This window comes from Zonotrichia albicollis, chromosome 2 (genome assembly GCF_047830755.1).
Source record: "Zonotrichia albicollis isolate bZonAlb1 chromosome 2, bZonAlb1.hap1, whole genome shotgun sequence".
Taxonomy (NCBI): Eukaryota; Metazoa; Chordata; class Aves; order Passeriformes; family Passerellidae; genus Zonotrichia; species Zonotrichia albicollis.
The window spans coordinates 83879983-83900515 of NC_133820.1; positions in this window are offsets into that span (position 1 = coordinate 83879983).

The window sequence follows — 20533 nt, forward strand, 5'->3', positions numbered from 1 at the left end:
CAAATTACCCTCAGCTAAATTTGTGTTCTGGAGTTTGCAAATTCGAACAGCATTGCTCAAACAAAAGGAAATGGAGAAAAAGCCAAATGTAAAGCCATGTGCCTCTGCTCTCCCTGTTCCTCCCTCTCCCTCTAAAACCCCTAAACCTCTTTCCCCAAAAAAATCCCGAGCACGTGTTAGCTTTTCGGAGAGCAGTGATGTCCAAAATGGCCCCCAGTCCCTAGGGGGTGCACAAGATGGTGGGTGCCACGTGGCATCTTCCCAAACCGGGTCTTCTTCTTCCCAAAATCCTCTTAAGCATTCCAAAATTCCATCCCCATCCCCCTCTCCTCCTGTTCCTCGTGACCCCTTCCCCCCTCCCCCCGCCTTTCCTGCAGTACCCTCAGCTCCGCCCCTCTACTCCTGCCAGGGGGCGGCTGCTGACGTGATGTCACCAGGTGACCCCGCCTCCTGTTCCCACGGTATCCCCGCCCCCTGCCAGCCCTTTGACCCCGCCCCTTGTTCCCACGGTTTCCCCGCCCCTTGCCGGCTCCCTTTCCCCGCCCCCTCCCCGGGTTCCCACGGTGGGGACACACCCACTGCCTGTCCCCAAACCTGTAGCTGTGATCCCAATGCTTCTGATTCAAGGGATACAGAGCAGGGGACAGCAGACCCAATGCATGGTGCCATGTTGTCGCTAGCTCCTGTTACGTTTCAGCCTGCAGCTCAAGCTGGAGCAGCCCCAACTGCTAATTGGAGTTCTTTTGGACGACAATTGATTAAAGAGATCTGTAAATCTCATAAAGAATATGGTACACACAGTCCATATTTCCGTGGCCTTTTAAATTCTGAATTAAGTAGGACTGTTGTGGTTCCACATGATTTAAAACAAATTTTTTCATGTCTCATGACATCCACGGAATTCAAATTATGGGAATCAGCATTGAAACAACTGCTAAAAGATGCTCTCCCAAGCTTACAGGCTGATCCAAACACAGCAAAAGACAACAATGGTAACCCCATTACTATTGACCACCTCTGTGGTGAGGGCCAGTGGTCTTCTCCCTCAGTCCAAGCTGCTGCAATTCCTGCAGAAACACTTGAGAAAGTAAAGGAAGCAGCTGAAAAAGCATTCTTTTCCCTCCAACCTGAGGGGCCTTTTGAGCCCTATAGTAAAATCAAACAACTACCATCAGAGCCTTTTGTGAAATTTGTAGAAAGGCTAACTAGAGCCATTGAAATACAAGTTAAAAAGGAAAATGCAAGGGAAGCAATTTTAGAAGAAATAGCGTTTACAAATGCAAATGAACAGTGTCGAGCAGCAATCCTGAGCCTTCCTATGGAACCTTCCCCTACATTAAAAGATATGCTTCTAGTCTGTAACAGGAAAGTGCCTCTGATGAGTGTTGCTGAAGACTCCAGACCAAGGCTGCTGCCAAGACCACCTCAGCGTGTTGCTGTTGCCAGCCCTGCACCTTCTCTTTCAGCACAGCAGTACCCTGGGCAGCAGCGGAGACCAGCAATGGTTGAGCCCACTAAACCATGCCTGCTTTGTAATAAGCTAGGGCACTGGAGTAACCAGTGCCCCCTGAAAAGGGAATTTGATGAATTTAAAAATAGCAGGGGAGGAGAACTGCAAGCCCTCCCTGGGGGTCAACAACAAAAAAACGAAGAATAAAGCGCCAGCCTGCCAGGCGTGCAGACATAAAAGGAGCAGGCCAAGAGAATAAGGGTAGCAAAATAAATCAAGCGCACAATAATATTAACATTTGTGTAAGTGAAGCAAGTGCTTCAAAGACCAAGTCTGCTAGTCCACTGTTGAAAGTGAAACAAAATAACCTTTGTTATGATTTAAGTGATTCTGTATTAACCGCATCTTCTGTCAATGAGCCTTACAGGTTGCAGCTGACAGAGTCACTCCACCTGAAGGACACTGACTGGCATTTTGTCTCTGTAAATCCTGAACAGAAAGGTACTTGGAACCAAATTCGTTGTAAGTACATCATCACTGGGGACAAAAACACACCACAAGAGATCGAAATTGCTCCGAGAATAACAACATCAGATCCCAAGCAATTTGTTCTCAGCCTGCACTGTTTCCACCCACCCCTGTTTCTTCCCAAGGGACAAATTGTTGCTCAAGCTATCCCTGTGCCATCTTTACCTGAAAATGTCGATAAACAAGGGCCCACAGTCGCCCGGGTCCAAGTTATTGGGACAGATAAACCCAAATTGTGGTGCAATGTCAGTGGGGGTGGGGAGTCTAAACGCATTGAGATGCTTGTAGACACAGGTGCAGACTGCACAGTGATTCCAGTACAAGACTGGCCAGCACACTGGCCTTTACAAAATGTTGCTGGTCACCTTCGAGGTGTAGGAGGTCTGCAATTGGCAAGGCAATCCAAAAGCATTATTCAATTCGAGGGTCCAAACGGACAATTGGCAAATATCCGTCCATTTGTGTTAGATTATTCAGAACCTTTGTTAGGGAGAGATTTAATGGCCCAGTGGGGTGTCACAATTAATATTCCAGACTCTCCACAGCATTTTTGTGCAGCAGTCATTAAACAACAGCGCCCCATCCAAAAACTTAAGTGGAAAACAGACGAACCAGTTGATGTGAAACAGTGGCCACTCAGTAAACAAAAAATAAAGGTGCTTGAGGAACTAGTAGAAGAGCAACTAAAAAAGGGCCACATTGTGGAGACCATGTCCCCATGGAACTCTCCGGTGTTTGTCATCCAAAAAGCTGACAAAAAGAGGTGGAGACTCCTCTGTGACCTCCGACAAATTAATAATGTAATTGAAGATATGGGTTCTCCCCAACCTGGTATGCCATCCCCAACAATGCTTCCTCAAGATTGGAAATTAGCTGTTATTGATATTAAAGATTGTTTTTTCCAAATCCCATTGCACCCTGACGATGCACCGCGTTTGGCATTCTCTGTCCCTTCTATCAATTCAGAAGCTCCTATGAAAAGGTACCATTGGACCGTTCTTCCTCAGGGCCTAAAGGTATCTCCAGCTATCTGCCAGTGGTATGTCTCTTCCCTGCTTTCCCCAGTTCGTGCAGCCGCAGAGAAGGCCATCATCTACCATTATATGGATGATATCCTTGTGTGTGCCCCCAATGATGATTTACTAACACATGCGCTTGACCTAACAATCGATGCATTGATTGTTGCAGGGTTCGAGCTCCAGGAACAGAAAATTCAAAAGATGCCACCTTGGAAGTATTTGGGCTTAGAAATTGGAAATAGGACCATTGTTCCTCAAAAACTAGAAATCAATCCAAAGATCAAGACCCTTGCGGATGTCCACAAGTTGTGTGGGTCTTTGAATTGGGTAAGACCATGGCTTGGTCTGACTAATGAAGACCTTGCCCCTCTTTTCAATTTACTGAAAGGGAGAGAGGACCCAGGTGCTCCTAGGTCTATTACCCCAGAGGCACGGAAAGCTCTAGAAAAGGTTCAGATTGCAATGTCCACAAGACAGGCCCACCGATGCCGGCCTGATCTGCCATTCAAATTTATCATCCTAGGTAAGTTGCCACACCTCCATGGAATTATTTTCCAGTGGGAGGAAAAACAAACACCTAAGGCAAAGGACACACCAAAAAAGGACCGGGACCAGAGGGACTCTCTCTTGATCATAGAATGGGTTTTCCTCAGTCACAAAAGGTCCAAGAGACTGACAAAGCCTCAAGAGCTGGTAGCAGAACTGATCCGGAAAGCAAGGACCCGGATCAGGGAGTTAGCAGGATGTGATTTTAAGTGCATTCACATTCCAGTTGAGTTAAAATCAGGTCAAAATACTATGAAAATACTGGAACAATTGTTTCAAGAAAATGAAGTGTTGCAGTTTGCTCTGGATTCCTACTCAGGACAATTTTCGGTAGCACGGCCCGCTTGCAAATTGTTTGAACAAGATGTTCAATTTGCTTTAAAATTAAGAACTGCTCTAAGTAGGAGACCTTTAAAAAGGGCTCTAACTGTCTTTACAGATGCGTCCGGGAGGTCCCACAAGTCTGTTATGACTTGGAAAGATCCTCAAACCCAGCAGTGGGAGACGGACATTGCTGAGGTGGAAGGTTCACCTCAGGTTGCTGAATTGGCTGCGGTTGTTAGGGCTTTTGAAAGGTTCTCAGAACCATTTAATCTGATTACAGACTCTGCATACGTGGCAGGAGTAGTATCCAGAGCAGATCAAGCAATACTGCAAGATGTATCTAACATTGCACTTTTTGAATTGCTCTCAAAACTGGTAAAGTTAGTCACTCACCGAGAGCAACCCTTTTATGTGATGCATGTCAGGTCACACACTGACTTGCCAGGGTTTATCGCTGAAGGCAACAGAAGGGCAGATGCTCTTGCTGCGCCTGCAGTGATGGCCACTCTCCCAAATGTTTTTGAACAGGCAAAAATCAGCCACCAGCTTTTCCACCAAAATGCACCTGGCCTGGTTCGCCAGTTTAACATCACTCGAGAACAGGCCAAAGCGATTTTGGCCACATGCCCAAATTGCCAACAACATGCACTCCCTACAGTGAGTACGGGAGCAAACCCAAGGGGACTGAACAGTTGTGAACTGTGGCAAACAGATGTAACACACATACAGGCTTTTGGACGGCAGAAATATGTTCATGTTAGTGTAGATACCTTTTCTGGAGCGGTCTATGCTTCTGCCCACACAGGAGAGTCATCTACTGATGCTATTAAGCACCTCTTACAGGCTTTTTCTTTCATGGGCATCCCCAAGGAGCTGAAAACTGATAATAGGCCTGCTTATAAATCCAAGGAATTCGGGAGCTTCCTGCAGCAATGGAGAGTAGAGCACAAAACTGGCATCCCCTACTCCCCTACAGGTCAAGCCATTGTAGAAAGAACTCACCGTGATATTAAAAGGGTCCTGGACCAGCAACAACAGGTTCTGAAGGTAGAACCTCCCCACATCCGGTTATCCAGGGCACTATTCACAATCAATTTTCTGAATTGTTCTTTTGACAGCCTGAACCCACCCATCCTACGCCACTTTGGGGGGAACAGTCACAGGTTGATGAAAGAAAAACCTCCAGTTTTAGTAAAGGACCCTGAGACTTGGAAAATGGTGGGACCTTACAAATTGGTTACTTGGGGACGTGGATACGCCTGTGTATCCACCCCCTCTGGTTTAAGGTGGGTTCCTTCCAAATGGGTAAAGCCCTATGTTCCCAAAGTCTCAGAGAAATCTGCAGAAGCACCCCAGGTTGCTCATGCTGCCTGGAGAAGAAAACGCCGTGCATGTTCTCTGGAGGAAATTCCATTTAAGCCTCCTATCTGGAATAGTTTGTAATATATGTTTGTCTCAAGTTTTTGTACCAGTTTAGATCCCACTGTTCGTGTGTAGCCTCGAAACGTCATGAGACCGAGCCTGCTTCTCGTCCTACTCGTGATCATCCCACCTGCAATCTCCTACATAGTACCGCAGCCCAAACCACATATGGACTACCTCGATAAAAGTTCTCAGACATCAACAGAGAAACTGACAACGAGCTGAATGGACTTTTCAATGGCTGGGGACTCTCGGGCTGGTTGAGATCTATTCTGAAAACTGTAATTTTAGTGCTGTTTATTTTAGTTGTAGTTATTGTAGTTTTTAGCATTGTTTTTGGAGTAATCAGACGCATGGTTCTCAAGTTAATCTCAAGCTCATCTCCCCCTCCTGAGGTCTACCATTTGGAAGCCCTCAGTGCTCCAGTGGATGACCTAGAAGCCTCAGTAGAATCATTCTGCACCATAAACACAGTCCTCTTCTTTTTAAACAAAACTAGGGGGAGATGTTGTGGTGTGTTGCAATATCCTGTTTTACCTTCTCCCTTCCCCCTCGCCCCTCGCTGAGTGTGCCCTGTCAATCAGGCTAACATACCAGCAAGGCGTCGTGTGATAGGTGACCCTAGTACCTGGAGACCCTGCCCCTTCACCTGGTTGGTGACTCACCTGTCCCCTCCCCTTCCCCCGTCCTGAGCTTAAAATGTGAATGAGACCATGCGGCCCCATTCTGTTACCAGCAGTAGCCCAGTGCAGACGTATCTGTGCTCATGGAATAAACATCTGGCTACCTTCTAGCAGAATCCGCTCCCTTCTTTTCTTCACCATCGCCAGAAGCTCTCCCCTGAGGAGAACGGAGTCCTGTCTTGTGCCCCGCTGCACTCTGCCGCCAGCCAAGGTATCTTTGAGGTATAACACCGCAGAGCTGCCTGTGGCCCAGCAGCGAAGGTCAGAACTGGCCTAGGCACCATCTAACTGGTTATATTGAGATACATATTCCAATATGCATAGAATCACATCCTGAAGCAATTGCGTGTTTTGTAAGAGAACTGCTGCTGATTTTACTGGACAAATTCCTTCACAGATGGCACATACTTAGCTACATTTATGCAGTTGATTGCCCCAGGATAGATTTTGTGCCAGAACTCTTGCTCCCTGAGGATGTGTTTTTATTTTAGTGTTTTTATTTTTCTGGGTAGCTCTTGGAAACTAGTCTTTCTTGCTCTCAGACCAAAAGCTTGGAGAACTGACTAGACTCCATGGTGTTCCTTGAAAGTTGGAAAATATAAGGGCTGTAAATAATTGCTGTGGATTATTATAACAGTATTTTTTATACATTTGAAACAAACAGAAGATGGTTTTCCTGTTTGCAAAAATCTCAGTGGGTTTACATTATTTTTCTCTGTGAAATTTTAAAAAGTACCCAAAATTTTATTGGACTTTCACAGATGCATGTTAAGTAATTATTGCTAACAAAAAAGAGTGCATTTAGGTAGAAGATGATCAATTGCATCTAATTCTGCTCTTTTACATAATGTGAAGGACATTCCACAGAAGAAAATAATTTCAAATTGAGCAATCAAAATGTTCTATTCCATTTTGAATGGGAACACACTGACATTGAAATGTTCCACTTAAAGAAATTATCAAAATAGTTATTTATCCTAAGAGACCATTTGGCACAAGTCACTGTTTTCAAACCCCTTTGTAATCTTCCTAGACTTTCATTTTAGTCACAGACTACTTATTTTAAATGTAAAACTTATCTTTAATATGAATATGCTGGACACACAGTTTGTCCAGGTAGATAAAGACTTTCTGCTTTCCTAGACTATGTTTTGTCTCAGTACCTTTTTCTTGCCTGACAGGGACAAAACTCTGCATTTAATCTGGACTCGGAGTATTTATTATTCACGACAGTATAGCATTGCTGGGATTCATGGTAGGGCAGAATTATGGTTTGACTGCCCATACTCCCACATCATCCTCTCTCCCTCCCTCCTAAGCTCATTGTTAACTCTGGAACTCATGGGCCTGCTCCTGTTTTCAGCCACTCAGGAGACACAATGGGACAATTACTACCTTGAGTAACCAGTACCTTCAATGATTACTGCAATAACTCATTTTCAAGTATACATGCTTAGAACATGTAAATTCTTAGTTTCCTATTAAAGTATCTTTTTTGGTGGGGGGTAGGGGGGGTGGGAGGGGGCAAATGTGTGGGCAGGAAATAGAAAAATCTCTTTTCCTTTTTAAAGGAAAATATTCTGAAACAGAAATTATGACCTGTTAATAGGAATTTTAAAGTATTGCTGTAAAGACAGGAACTTAGTCATAGTCTTTCTAGAAACTGATTGCTGTTACACTTTTTTACACTTGGCTTCCATAGTTTTCCTTGCTTCTTTCCCACCTGAATACAGTGCCACTCTCTAATAATAAAAACATATTATCATGTTATTTTGAGACTTAGAACTTGTATCCTCTGTATTATTCCTTTCCCAGTTCCTGTTCCAGCTTCACTATCTTTTCACCTTACACTATAACTTCATGAATGCAGTCCTCACAAACTCCTCTAGTTCTTTAAGGATGCTGCATCTTGAAAGTCAGAATGAAGCTGCACTCTGAAGCAGCCAATGGAGACAGAGGGTTCTTTTAGCTGCAAGCACTACTGTAGGTACACAGTGTGTGGTAATTGGGAATGGGGCTGTGGCTGAGCCTCATCCCTAATGGACTACAGCTGTGAAAAGCAGGTGAGCAGTATTGAAGTTAATGTGACACAGAGTGTTCGGGGCACTGACCTGTCATGAAAGGGAACAGAGGGCACACAGGTGCCATGCATGAACAATCAGGACTATAAATGGTTGGGCTTAAGAAGAAGAAGGGCCAATGCTTGAAGCCTTCTGGAAAGGTTTGGTGTTACTTTGTATGGGTTGGGGCTTTCTGAAATTGTATGGTGATACTCTGTGCATCGTGGTCATCTCAATTGCAACATATGCTGCAACAAGCTACAATCTCCTGTTTCACTTTGTGTTATTTCTGCTTCGTCTCCCTCAGCAACTCACTTTTTTCCTTTCACCAAGACTTCTCACAGCTCTTCTTCTAACCTAGTGTTAATGGCATCTTCTAGATGCCAGAAGTGCAGGGCAAGAGGGAGAAACTGCCATAAGTCTGAGATATTTACTTTCATAGAAACAAAGATAGCAATTATAATCTTATTCATAATGTGTTTTCATGAACATTCTATTTAGATATCCCTCTCTTTTCTTTGCTGCTCCTCTTATCTTATGTGCATTATTTTGAGTACTGAAACACCTGTCTTTGCAGGTAAAATTGAAATACATCTGCTCCCTGCCTCCCTTTTAATTCTGAAATGGTATGCAAAGAAAGAAAGAAAGGGCAAAAGGCCATAGTCTTTACACCAGTTGCATTTTGTCCTGCTTTATTTTCCTATCTGCTTTCAAAAGCCTAGGGACTGGGGTGCATTAAGCACAACACCTGCTGGGCAGAGGAGGTGATTATCCCACTCTGCTCTGCACTGGGGCAACCTCAGTTTGAGTATTGTGTGCAGTTTTAGACACCACAATATGAGAAAGACAATAAACTATTAGAGAGCGCCCAAAGAAAGGCCACAAGGAAGATGAAGGTTCTGGAGGGGAAGACTTATGAGGAGCAGCTGAGGTCACTTGATCTGTTCAGTAGGGAGGAGACAGAGGGGAGAGCTCACCACAGTGTACAGCTTCCTCATGAGGGGAAGAGGAAGGTCAGGTACAGCTCTTCTCCCTAGTGATGAGTGACTGGACTCAAAAATGGCATGAAGCTGAGTCAGGGGAGGTTTAAGCTGGATAGCAGGAAAAGATTTTCCACCCAGGTGGTTAAGCACTGGAACAAGCTTCCCATGGAAGTGGTTACAGCACCAGCCTGAGTTCAAGAAGTGTTTGGACAAGACTCAGGCACATGGTGTGACACTTGGGCTGTCTGGCACAGGGTGAGGAGTTAGAATACGCCTGAGTGGGAAGGCACTCATGTGGGTGACCAAGTCCATGATTCTATGACTCAGAAGCTGTAATCATCAGAGACTAGGGAAATGTGAGTCCTAATTCAAATTCTAAATTAAAGATGAAAGTTTGGTGTCTTTTAATTCAGTATGCCTTTCTTTTAAGATAACTAAGTTTTTCAGCCATGCAGAAAGCACTAACTGCATTTGTGACTCCTTTCCTATCTTTTCCCTCCTATGCTCTCTGTAGCTGTTTTTCTCCGCCTCAGTGGTAGTAAGTAGATAAGAGAAATAAGGATGACAATACAAGATGAGAACTCCCAGGTTCTTCTGTGGAAGTAAAAATAGTAAATTTCATTTTTGATGGTGATGGAACACAAGCTGTCAGAGATTCTTCATTCTCAAATAATCTTTCTAGAGACAAAGCCCAACAGTTAGACATACTAGGAATGATACATTGCAAAGCATCATGAAATGCTGAACAGTAGCAGACCATGATGAGGTGCCTCCAAGTATTTCTGAAGAATGCAGGAACTTCATTAGGTTAATGTCTGTTCTAATCTTGCAGTGACAGAAAAGTGAGCTAAATCATTACCTTTGTAAATCTATGCCACCCTACTGACTTGGTTGTAGCATTCCACTTTGCTACAGCAGTTGTAACGCTTGTCCACTCTGAGGTGTGATGAGTCCACTGAAATTTAAGTCAATCAGGGAATAAGACAAAGTGAAGCAAGCAACATTTTTAGTTTTGTTTATTGATTTGTTTTTTGGGGGTTTTCTGTATCTGTTTCAAGAATGTTCTTCCAGAGAAAGAGCCTTACCAACTATTGAGCAAAATGCAAAATGCAACATTAGCAGCTGCAACAAAATCACAGCCAACAATGAAGAATTTACAATGAAGTGCAATATCACACTGCAGATAAATTATAGGTGCTGCTAATTCTGTGAGACCTTCACTCAGTACTGGGATAAATAGTGAACAATTCTACAACTGCCAGAATTGCTGAGTTCGCAAACATGTAAGAACTTTTGATTTCATATCCAGTTCAAAATGTTTTAGATTAGTGTAGTGGGTTGACCCAGGGTGGATGTCAGCTACCTACTGAAGTCACTCTATTACTCCCCTTTGCAACTGGACAGAGGAGGGAAAATGCAACAAAAGGTTCGTGGGTTCAGATAAGATCCATGAGAGATCACTCACCAAAAGCCATCACAGGCAAAACAGACCTGAATTGGCAATATTAATTGAATTTATTGCTAACAAAACAAAAGCAGGATAATGAGAAGTAAAATAAATCTTAAAACCAACTTCCCCTCACCCCTCCTGCCTTCCCAAGCTTTACTTCCTCCCCCAGTGGCACAGGGAGGTGGGAAATGGGAGCTATGGTTTGGCTCATCACAGGTTGCTCCTGCCCATGGAGAAGAGTCCTTCCCCTGCTCTAGCATGCAGTCCTTCCCAGCAGACAGTTCTCCATGGACTTCTTCAACTTAAGTCCATCCCATAGGCAACAGTTCTTCACAAACTTCTGCAATGTGGTCACCCTTCCAGCACCCTTCCACCCTTCAGGGACAGGCTGCTCCAGCGTGGGTTTCTTATTTGATCACAAGTCCTATCAGAAAACCTGCTGCAGTGTGAACTTCTCTCTCCATAGGTCTGCAGGTCCCTGCCAGGAACCTCCTCAATATCTCCCAGGTTCATAGTCCACTCTCAGGCATCCATCTGCCTTTGCAGGGGTCTCCACCAAGGCCTACAGGCGGATCTCTGCTTCCCCATGAATCTCCATGGGCTGCAGGGGCACAGCTGCTTCACCATGGTCTGCTTTGGCACATGGAACATCTCTTCCCCCTCCTTCTCCACTGACCTTAGTGTCTGCAGGGCTTTTCTTCTCACATATTCTCACTCCAATTGCATCTTCTCTGGATGAAATTACAACTGCACAAGTTTTTTGTTTTTTCTTAAATATGTTATTACAGAAGTGTTGCCACCATTTCTGGTTGGCCCAGCCTTGGCCAGTGGCGTGTCCATTCCACAGCCTTCTGTCAAGCTTCTCACAGAAGTCACCTGGTAACCTTCCCACTACCAAAACCCGGCCATGCAAACACAAAATTCAACTGACTTTCAAAATGGTGCTACATAAAATGTATTCTATCAGGCTAATATACTTGGTCTTTCAACAGAATTGCTACTATAGAACTTTAAACTGAATATTCAGTTATTGTTTCTGCACAATAGTTATGACCTAGGGATTATTTTTATGGGAATTTTTATGGGAAGAGCCCCTATGGCTCTTCTGAGCTGAACACTATGGGCTTGCTCTAAGCCTCTGCCATGACATAGAATTTAAACCTCACAATTCAATCCCCACAATGGATTGCATCTGTTGCATCCTGTATCCCACATTTAGTTTCCTCAGTTGCATCCTGAAATTGTCTTCTGTTTCTCACTGACATATAAGTTGTGATATCTATTTTTAACACCTATTTATTTCTAATTCCTTCACATAATTTTTACTCTTACAGTATGGCAGTTGTATAGTCTACTCCATAAAAAAAAGTTTGAATGCATTATTGTAACACATATGTATTCTTACTTTTTTTCTGAGGAAAGCTGAAGACATTTTTGTTATTTCTCATCCATCTACTAAAGTTAGAATAATATTCTTGCTAACATGTTAAAATAACTATGAAGAGTAGATTGAGTTGTCATGCAGTTTGGCCTTTCAATTGGTCATGAACCACTGGCGTGATTAAGGCAGGTGTATCTGAGCAGTGAGTCAGAGAAGACCAAAGATTTCTACATAGTCTTTTATGAACTGATTTAAAGAAGGTGAAGATCTGGTTCAGCACATGAAATCACAAACCATGAGGTGTATTTCTCATGTGTTCTTACACCTTTACTCTTTGCAAAGTGTGCTGTCAGTATTTGCATATGCACAGTCATACTTTGTCTAATGACAACTCATCTAAGTATATCTATATATATGAACCTGTGGGGTAAAGTAGCTAAGATAGAATCAGTAGGATTTTATTTTAGACAGTGCAAAATAACAAAACAAAACCCAAATTCTTTCCACCCCCGTCTTACCAGTATCATCCTCACTCCTGACTCATCTACCTCTTCCCTCCTCCCTGAGTACTTTGGCAAGGACTGGGAATGGGACTTATGATCACATCACACTTTTTTCCTTTTGCAGCTTCTTCCTCTTCACATCCTTTCCCTGCTCCAGAATGGCATCCCACCCATGGGAGACAGTTCTCCACAAACTTTGCCAACATAAATCCTTCCCACAGAATGCTGTTCTTCATGAAGAATACCAACATGGGTTCTTTCCAAGGGGTAGAGTCCTTCAGGAACAGACTGTTCCAGTGTAGGTCCTTGCTGGGCTCCCAGGTCCTGTATGAAAACCCGCTCTGGTGTGAGATCTCCATGGGATCACTGTGTCCTTTGGGCACACACATCTGCTCCAGTGTGTGATGTTCCATGGGCTGCAGATGGGGATCTGCTCCACCATGGATCTCCATGTATGGCCAGTGAACAGCCTGCCTTATCATGGGCTGCTCCATGAGCTGCAGGGGAATATCTGCTCTGACTCTTGTAGCATCTCTTCCCAAGCATCTTCCCTGACCTTGGTGTTGGCAGAACTATTTCTCTCTAATTTTATTACTGCTCTCCCCTTTTTTTACCCTTTCTAAATACTGTCCCAGATTTATTGCAGCACTATACCAGCATTGTTGATGGGCTCATCTTTTGTCAGCAGTGGTGCTGTCTTGGAGTCAGATGGAACTTACCCTGACATGGGACCAGCTTCTGGTATCTATTCACAAAAGCCACTCTTGTAACCTCTGCACTACCAAAAACCTTGACATGGCTATTATATATATTTAGCAAAAATAGTTTCCTAAACCCAAGTTAAAACAACATCATGACACCAAAAAAGAGTGACTAGTGTGATATCAGTACCATCCTGGCTACACAGCACGGCACTATAAACACTGCTGTGGGGAAAGCTAATTCCGTCCCAGCCCTACCCTGTGTGCCAGCCTTCAGGTTACAGCAAAGAGAAATTTTTATGTAAACGGTTGTCTAGTCTTCCTATTCAGATGAGACATTATTCTGAAAAGGAGTTGAAGCTGGGATGAAAGAAGCTAAAAAGAAAAATATCTCTGCTCTTGCTATTATGGCATTTGACAAGGAGAGTGGAATCCTCTCTATTCCTAGGAATCCTTATATAATCCTTATATTGTATAAAACATTGAACAAATACACATAAAATATAAACTCACCAGTTTTCTGGTCTTGTGCCAAGAATGGCTGTAAGACCCCAAAACCTCACTTTTCGAGCCTCTTAAAAAGGCTTATGGTTTTTTTTATGTACTCTGAGTTAGATGCACAGGAGAAATACAGATAAGATATTCTCAAAAGGTCAAAACAACAAAAAACTTTACTGTCAACTTCAGGACATTTGAGAACCTTGGCAAAAGTTTAGAACAGCATTCAGTCAAGATAAAGAATTTCACAAAGCCTTAAATTGGCACATTCAATTTAGCAATCTTCAAGCCTGTTCGATTTTATGCTACTGAAAACTCTGAGAAAAGGGAATTAGAAGAAGAAAGAGAGAAAAGATACAGAAAAGAACAAGTATAGCTACCAATCCTGGTTCTAGTGATGTTTTACTGGCAGAAATTCCATGAGGAGATGGGATCAAGAGATCCTAACTTCATGCTTTGCCTTAAGCACCCTTTGGCTTTCCTGGGCCCTGCCCCCAGGTGGGACTTTGGCCATTTGGCCACTCAGGAGCTGGGACGGGGCTCCACGGACAGGTGTGGAGCGTTGCCTCTGGTGTGCCAGGGATTGGTGGCCACTGCAGGGATGGGGTGCAGGCCTGGGTAGGTGGGATGTGTAGAACAGAGCATAACCTCACCAGGGCACAGCCTGACCTGTCCTTTCCCCCCAAATGCACCCAAAATGTTTTGAACAAGCAATCCTTAGTCTCTTTTACTAAGTTTCCAAAATAATAAGCTGACCTCATAGCAAAGAGTTAATTACTTTAAATATTTGCTAAAACCTTTGAAATGTTTAAATCATTTGAGGGGGTGCATATTTTTACAAAATCTACTTCTAACATTAAAATATTCCCCCTTATGTTTATATTTCTAGTGCAAAAGCCACTTGCAATTAGAACAAAAAATTAATAACATGAATTAATGAAATCACAAGCTTTGATTTCTTGCTCTAGCAGACAAGACACTTCAGATTTTAGTCTGGTACATCTCAGTGGCAGTTCTAATATTACAATCAAGCTCTGTAATGAGCCTGCTTGAGTGAAAGGGAATCAGTTACAGGTCCTTCCTCTGATTAATATTTGAAATACTGATTGGATATGAGGTATTGAGGTATTGAGTTTTAAAAGTACCTACAAGTATTATAGAGATACCTAGCCATTTGTATGATAATAATCTAATCATTCATTCATTTCATCTTCCTAATAATATTCCCTTTCTTTCTTACCTCCTGTTATTGGAATTTTGAGCAGTCTGTATAGAGAATCTTCAAATATATGCTGCAGTTTCTTTTGGAGTCCTTACCACTTCAAAGACACCATCAGTCATAAAAGATTTCTGCACCATCTATTTTTTTTTTAATGCAATATCACTATTTTCAGAAATGTATCTTATCATTAAGACATTAATTAAGTGTTTTTCATTTCTGGAAGTTTCTCTTCTCCTGCCATCTATCCACTGTCTATACAATGACTAGCCTCTTCTCCATTAAGCTGTTTGATATGATAATCTTGTCTTTGTAGAGCAAAAAATTGGCATTAGACTTTCATGGAATCACAGAAGTATTAATCAGTAACCCTAATTAATTATAAATATTGGACTATTCATGTCTCCTTCCCACCTACGCTCAATTATATCTCTGCAAAAATTCATGACCGTGTTGCAATTTATTTCTTGGTTTCTTTTGATTTATCACTATTATTCTGTTTGCAACAGTCATATCATCCTCAGCAGTATTTTACCTGTGGATTTGCACTGTATGGGAACAAAATGCTCTATGCAAAAGAATTAATTATTACTAGTTTTATGAGGAACATTGCTGTTTCTGTGGTGTAGGCCTGACTGCAGATTCATAGTCAAATGTCCAGCAACCTGTCATTTCTTATTCTCTTTTAGTTTTTATGTTCTTCACATTTTCTCTTTAGAGTGAATACCAGTTCTTCAAATAAAGACACAATATCATTCAATACTTTTTCCCCCTATTGTAATAAGTAATGCTTTTTAATTTGCGGGTTTGCATTATTTTTCGGTCTTAGCTAATCTTTCAATTTAGAAAAAACAAAATAACAAAAACCCCTCTCTGTTTTCCTAATTTATTTCCTAAAATCCAATATGGTAAATAATCCTAAAAAAAGCAGATATTACTTTACTATCCCAATAGATGAATCTTTTAGCCAAATACATCTACATTTACGTTTTCTTTACAGTCATTTAGTTTTTGAGTTCCCTTGACAGCATAATACCAAATCAATCCTCTTGTGTTTTAAGATTATTATATTTTTTCAAACCTACACTCCCCTGTTTTGTAATTATATTCAAAATGCTGCATTGTATTTGCAATTATGCTTAATTTAAAAAATCAGAGAGCCTTACCATGTCATAGCATCCAGCAAAGCAGGTAATTTACATTCAGGTTGACTGAAAATGTAAGGGATGTTCCTCCTTTCTCAAATTTGAAGTCTTTTTCCTTCCCTTTTAAAAATAACAGAGCAAAATAATCTAGCACACATTATCTGATTAATATGCAATACTGATTTTGCTTTTCTCTCTGAGAAATAATCAGCAATCAACTTTAAAGTCTAACTCAAAATGTCCAGGTCATATATTTTTCTCTAATTTGTTTTGTTGTTGCTTTTTATATATAAACATATGCCTTCTAATAAATATTTTTTAGGATGAAAATATGTCAGTAAATTTTCCTGCCTGTCTGAGCGTTCTTAAGGAGCAGTTTTGCCATTAATTTTATCTTCCTATGTTTTTTAAAGCAGAAAACCTATTAATGTTTTCATTCAAGATTGGTTGAGTGTTTAGTTCCAGACAACTTTAGGTAAAAAACTGTACTTTATATTTTGAGTTTGCTTCTATTGGCTTTAGTCACTGCTTTTCAGTTCACAATCTATAATATAGTCAGTTATGCTTTCCAAATGCAAAAGAAAGGATATAAAAATTGTAAATTGTTACAATATTTATTATTTTTATGACATTCAGGCTTTGGATGGTGCACTGTCAAACAGAAGAAAATAATATGAGAAATGCCTGAAGCAAATATCCCTTTAAGGTGTCTTAAGGCTCTACCCTACCTAGAAAATATGAATGTCTGAGAGGCAGGAAATACAATACTGGTTTTTCATCATTTATGTACTTCAAATTTTCATATTGTCTAACATTGTAGGACAAAAAAACCCAGTTTTTACTGTAAAATCCCTTCCCAAATAATTTCAAATTATTATGCATTACTTTTTAGCTCAAGAACATCTATAGTGATGTATAACACTAAATACAACAAATTGAACTAGAATGAGACGTACCATGACAAATGTTACCTAGTTTCACATTTGCAAGACAGCTCTGGCTTCCATGTGCTGAACCTACCTGTGAGGTATTATCAGCAAAATTTCAATTTCTCCTTGAGTCAAAGGCACACTGTCTTCAAAATACCAGCTGCTTTTTCTTGAACTACAGGAGGTATCTAATTGCTATTTGCAAGTTAAAAAGAGTGGCCTGACTTCATTCCCTCCTTTCTTCAAAACAGCTTAAAACAAAGAAAGCTTAATTAAATGCTAATATTAAATGTTAAATGTTCATAAAGTTAAGATCAACTCTAAGTTTAATTTCCCAAAAAATCATTGCAATTGTTGAGATGGTGCCTGTCATTCTATAAAAGTTCATTGGAAAATATCATAACAAATCCACTACAATGTGAAAGAAGACCACCAAAAGGATTAGCAGGAAGCTTTTTACCTCAAAGAGCAAGGGATCTGCAGATTGGTTTAAAGTTTATAAATGAAGTGAAAATCAGAAGGATCCTAGACCAGCTCACATATTAAGTAATAAATATGTATGGTAAATATGTATGGAGAGCACTTCTATAGAACAGGAACAAACCAACTCTACCAGCAGATTCATTGTGTTGGGTTGGAGATCCTATTTCTGCCTGTCAAGATTCCCACCAATGAAAGCATATAGAGCATAAATTATTTGGGTCCTAAAAGCTCACTGTAATTTTAGTTGATACTGTGTTAAGGAATATTCCCTGTCTGACCATCCAGAAGCCCCTCTGGCTGTCACACTCCCACCACCTGAGACTTTCCCTCCTGGAACCAAAGACCATGGGCAGCTTCAGGGAGATGACAAGTGCCCATCATGATGTCCTACGCATCTCACACTCTCACACAGTCAGACCAGGTTTCCATACTGGCCCAGCCCTTGGATTTCCACAGCAGAACCTCAGACATCTGGATCCCTGAAATAATTTAATCTTGGTACAATGACAGAATAGCAGGCCAAGCTGGTGCCTCTGAGGACAGACCCTGACCAAAGGACTCCTGGGCTTTCATGCCCTCACGACTGGTGTATGGTACAGTCTGGGGTCTTCCAGCTGAGTGTCCCTGAGTTCCTGGTCACCTGGCTGGGCCACAGGCCCCTGTGCCCCTTGTTCTGCAAAGGGTCAGCAGCTCACAGCCTCTTGGCTGGGGCTGCAACACCAGAGCTCAGCCTGCACCTCGAACTGCAGCTGCACCCCGACCCACTGGCACTGAATGTACTCCTCAACAGTCGCAAGAAACCTTAATTGAATAATTATGAAACAACATTACCAAAAGCAAAAGGGACCTCTGTGTTTCATCTGTTTCAGAGTAAAACCACTTTTAACTAAGAGTTAATAACAGTATATCACTACTGTGAGATGATAGGAAGGGAAAGGCCCAGTCTTCATCACTGTAAAGACCAATTTACATTTGGACATAAGAAGGAGTTTGTTCCTTCTACAATCAAGGAGCCTTACCAAATTCAAGATCAGTTATTTCTGTTTCAAAATCAAATTTCTTTCCAAGGTAATGAAAATATGTGCCTTTAGTTCAGTTCTTATAGGCAGAAATTGAAAAATTATTTAGTAGAACATGGCTCAGGGATTAATGTAACTTAATGAAACACATGATATCGACAAGATAAAGAACAATGTATCCACAGTACAGTGAAAAGCCACACCACTGCAGTTCCAAGCTTGTTCCACGTTTCTAAGCAGTAAAAGTTAAAAGGACAGATAGATTTGGTTTTGAGAATATTATTTTATCCAGGATATTTCAACATTGTACACATTTTCATAAGAAAATATATACCATTATTTATCCCAGAGGAGTACATATTTAATTATTTAATACACAAGAAAAATTGTTTGTTTCTTCTCCATTTAGTGCTCCAATTCCTAAAAATTACCTATTCACAGTCCTTCAAGAGGAAAACAAGAGGCTGAGCCCAGAGCCCCTTGCTGCTCTGAGGCTGGGCATCTGTCTCAAGCACACAAACTTCACCTCTTGCCTAACAAACGAAATAGCAAGCCTGGTTGTGTTGATGTGGACAAATTGTAGCTATAAACTATCCAGTATTAACAAATAAATTTATTTTTGAAATTTACATTTTTGGTCACTTGATTTTAGTCCACTTCCTTGGACTACAACCTGTTATTGTTGGGCTATTAATTCAATAGTTTGAACCAACAGCACAATCTCTGTGCAAGTTTACGTGGTTAGTTAGTGGAACTTTCCAGTTCCCCAAAATATTATCAATGCTACTGCAACATTTTCAGCAGATTTTAGTATTCTAAGAACAGAACATCTGATTTGGCAGCACATCTCTTCCACGCACTTGGTTGTTGATGTACGCCACCATCTGAAGCTACTTTGAATACTCTAGCTTCCCCTCTTCTAAACAATCTCCCTTTTGAATAAGAAAAGAACAAGAACAAGAAACAAGGATGATGATAACACTTCTTCTGTGCTTCATAGCTTTGAAATTGACACACCAGAAGGGTTTTTAAAATTCACAGTAATTAGAACTTTCATTCAAAGTATAGGCCAGTGAGAGCTGAATCAAAACTCAGTTTAACATCTGGGAAAAAAACCCTAAAAAAAAAAAAAAACAAAAACAACCAAAAACTCAAAAAAAGAACCATCAGTCACCAATTGCAAATAACACTTCAAAGCAATAAAATACTCCTTTATTCACAAGAAATTTCCAGACTGTCAGCTGAGAGCAAGGAACTTGTATGAGCTGTTCTATCAAGGAAACAAGTGAATGTATTCCAATTCAGAAGGGAAAATTCTTTTCAAGTATTTCCCATGTAAATTGGGAAAATTAATCACAAGGCTAGTTTTGCAAGGAAGGGAATACTTAAGACAATACTTTAAAAACCTGATTTTTGCTTGTATTGAGTGTTATTCCTTGACAACTTAAATTAAACAGTAATTCTGTGGAAGTGTTTACCTTTCTCCATGATTACAGATGGAATTTAAAGTTTTAGCTCAGATGTATAACAGAAATAAAGGTAGTCAGAGTGAATCTGCTATCTCATATATATGACAAGTAGAACCTAATTAAAATCTATAGAAATTATTATAAATTTATTTCTATGTTTATGTTTGTCTGTAAATTTTTGTGTATATGTATAAAATGTTAGGAGTAGGAACGATTAATAAATCAGGAAAAAAAGCTAAAATATAGTCAAATTTGGACACTTTGAACTGGGACAGATGACAAAAACCCAAATGAAAAATAACATAAAAAAATTAAAGCACTGGATAAAGGAAAATAAAACCCACCAGACTAATGTTCTCAGGTCTGCTAATGGAAATATTGAAGGACATGGAAGGAAATGAAAGCAAGTAAAAGGCTCTTTGAAATATGTGAAGTGAAACTGTAAATCAATGAAGCCGGAAGTTATAAGGTCTTCTATACTTATGTTTCAAAAAAATAGTAAGATTGTTTTTTAAGATATTAATGAATGAATATTCTGATCTTATAGTTTTGAGGATAAAGTACAACCAGCAGCTATTGCACTATTAAGAGTTAAAGGCGTTATGGACACCTTATTAGGTTTTTTAAATTAAATCTTACATTCATCATGACAAGCATGTTTTGCCATTTCAATTCTTTTAAGCTCTCACATAATTTAAAAGAATACATAAAATGATCACAT